The following is a 3,548-nucleotide window of genomic DNA, read 5'->3' as shown; positions in this document are numbered from 1 at the left end:
GACAACCAGTGCAAAAATGTAATCATCCCATTAGTAACGTAGTCTTGAAATAAAACATCCTGCAACTCAAATACATTCCTAACATAATATAGATGCATTAACTTCATAAGAGATATTCCATGTTATGAATGTTAATACTTTACTCAGCGGGTATTGAGTTAACCAAAAACACACAACCTTAAAGAAACCAACATGGTAACAGTGAAAAAGCGGGGGTCTAACAACACCACCCAATATTTCTCTTAGCAATCTGTATGGACTAACTCGAATATACTTTACTAAAGAATCAACTAGACAGTCAGACTCAATCTAGATTAAATTATATCGAGGAGTTAATATCTCTCTCGTGATTTGATCTTTACTCAAGCTAATAACAATCAGCGAGTCTTTATCAAATACAAGGAATAACTTGGATGATACCAAAGAACAATATCCAAGGATCAATCAATATCAATCAACAACCAAAGGTTGGATTTCCAATTGATGATCTAACGCACAACCTGTATTATTTCAATTATAAAGATAAAACAATATAATGCGGAAATTGAATTACACAGACACCAGAAATTTTGTTAACGAGAAACCACAAATGCAGAAAAACCCCGGGACCTAGTCCAGATTGAACACACACTATATTAAGCCGCTACAGACACTAGCCTACTCCAAACTAACTTCGGACTGGACTGTAGTTGAACCCCAATCAATCTCCCACTGATCCAGGGTACATTTATGCTCCTACGCCTCTGATCCCAACAGGATACTGCGCACTTGATTCCCTTAGCTGATCTCACCCACAACTAAGAGTTGCTACGACCAAAAATCGCAGGCTTTGACAATAAACAAATTTGTCTCACACAGACAAGTCTATCAAAGGATCAATTTGTCTCCCACAGATAAACCCTAAATTTTTTGTTCCGTCTTTTGATAATAATCAAGGTGAATAGGAACCAATTGATAATACGGTCTTATATTCCCGAAGAACAGCCTAGATTAATCAATCACCTCACAACAATCTTAATCGTATGGTAGCGAAACAAGATGTTGCGGAATCACAAACGATGAGACGAAGACGTTTGTGATTACTTTTTATATCTTTCCTATCGGAGATATCAATCTCAAGCCAATCAATCTGATTGTACTCGTACGATAGAAGATGCAAGATCATATCACACAACTACGATAAAAGTAGTATTGGTCTGGCTTCACAATCCCAATGAAGTCTTTAAGTCGTTAACCCGGTTTGAGAAAAGAAACCAGAGGTTAAAGGAGAATCGACTCTAGTATGCAAACTAGTATCACATGTTAGGTGTGGGGATTAGTTTTGCACAATACTAGATGTCTTCTTCATATAGTCTTTCAAATCAGGGTTTTGCCTTGGTCACAAAGAAAACAATATCCACCGTTAGATGGAGACCTTATTTAGATTCAAGCTAATATTTCTCAACCGTTAGATCGAAAACTTATCTTGTTACATACACTTGACAATGCACACTTCTAGGTTTGTTAACCGTACCCAAACGTATGCACTTGTTGGTTCAATAATAATCAACCAAAAGTTTAACCATATGAGCATCTCATATCAACCATGTTCTTCTTCACCATAACTAGTTCAAATGACTCAAATGAACTAGTTAGAGAGTTGTTCAATTGCAAGGAAATCTTATGTACTACACAAGACACAATTGAAGCAAAGATGATTTGATTCACTCGAATCGGTTCATGAACTTTATAGCCACGGTTTGCATACTGCATTCCTTAGTATTTATAAGTTTAAGTTCAGAAATCATCTTTAGATATATAACCTTTCTCAAGTTCGCAGACCAGGTTCGCGGACTTAAGCAACCGGTAGAGTTTACAAACTCAAGCAGAAAATCTCGGCAAAGACCTTCCGCCGGTTCGCGGACTGGTCTAGTTTGTCAACTCCAACAGAATTTCTCGGGATGAGAAGTTCGGCAGTTCGCGGACTTGTCAAATCCATTCTTCCGGTTTCTCTTGATCAACAAAGTTCGCAAACTTTGGTTCAAGGAATAGGACTTATACATAAATGTGTTTTCACAACAATGTTTATGTCCACCATTGGTTATGTAATCTAAACTCTCATTTCAATCATTGAAACATTCTTAGAGGATGTTATATAGTTGTTACACCATTTCTCGTCAAAGCAATTTTCAAAGTGATTGAAACATATCATGACTTTCGTCACTAGGTAAAGATAAACTTGATCGAATCCAAAAGCTTACCAACACATATTTCGAGATATAGATAGGCGAGGTATACTCGGATCGAAATACCAAATGTGTATAATCCAAGTCTATATATATAGCATACGACTTCTTGTCTCAAAGAGTAGGAGATAGAGTAGATAGACTTTTGAGTGACAGATAAGTTCAAGTCTTCACATACCCTTTTTGTCGAGAAGTTCCAACGGTTTCTTGAGTAGTTTTTCTTCTTGTACGATGAATTTCCATGAATTCCTTGAGCTCAACTACACTTTCTATCCTAATCCGAGACTTAGCTATAATAGAATAGAAATCAAGAATTATAGTTTTGATCACTAACATTGACAAACATGCTTGAGATAGCAACGCATGCGAGTTCGACCGAGCAATGCTCTAACAAACAGTACACAAATTCAAAAAAAATTGATACACAAAATAATTATGATGCATTTCCCAAGGCATTATTGCATAATTAGGTACAAATAGTGTTTCCAAGCCCAATGATCTCTACTCAATCTTGTTGTTGACTCTACATAAAAAAAAAATCAGTTCCATATTATTAACCATTTCAAACCAATGATTACAAAAGTTTTTAAGCTCACCTTCATGCCACCTGTTACAGAGCCTATCACAACGCCACATTTAGATTATTACAGGCAGCATCGGATGCAACTGACAATCAAAGTCTATGCCTGCCTCCACACCCTGCAAAACAAGTAGAATGAAAATAAATAATCAAGTCCCATAAATTAGACATTGAATCTGACTTTACAAGTCTATCCCCATCAAAAAGCTCACCATCAGCAAGGTAAATCCAGGTATAGTCTCGAATCCCATTGCATGTGAAATAATATCTACCTGCAAAACAAAATGCTTTTAGAATGCTATTATCAAAAGCAACCAGACAATGCCAATAAAATAGGAGGACAACATTGACTCGACATTATAGGATGACATTATCAAAAAAGATGAAAAGCTGAGAGACTCCCATAGGAAATGAACCGACAAAAACAAATGAAATTTTATTCTAAGGACACTTCTGCTCTAAGATTACTTACGAACTTATATCAAATTCCTAGTCCTGTACATGAAACCAGAATAAAATTTGTTTCTTCCCCGGTCCGCACATATTCCGCATTTATATCAAATAAGGATTGGATACATTTTTTTAGAGCACTATTTGGGATTATTGGGAGCCCAAATTGATAAGCATAGACAAGTAATAGCACAAGCATGAAATTTCTTTTGGTTTTTGTGCATCTACTTTTGGTCCTGAGAATTGACTTTGTAATTGCATACTTTGCGAGTTTCCTGGCTCAGCTGACGATA

This window comes from Papaver somniferum, chromosome 2 (genome assembly GCF_003573695.1).
Source record: "Papaver somniferum cultivar HN1 chromosome 2, ASM357369v1, whole genome shotgun sequence".
In the NCBI taxonomy this organism is placed as follows: Eukaryota; Viridiplantae; Streptophyta; class Magnoliopsida; order Ranunculales; family Papaveraceae; genus Papaver; species Papaver somniferum.
The sequence above is the reverse complement of the archived record's forward strand: the minus strand, read 5'-3'. Positions refer to the sequence as shown.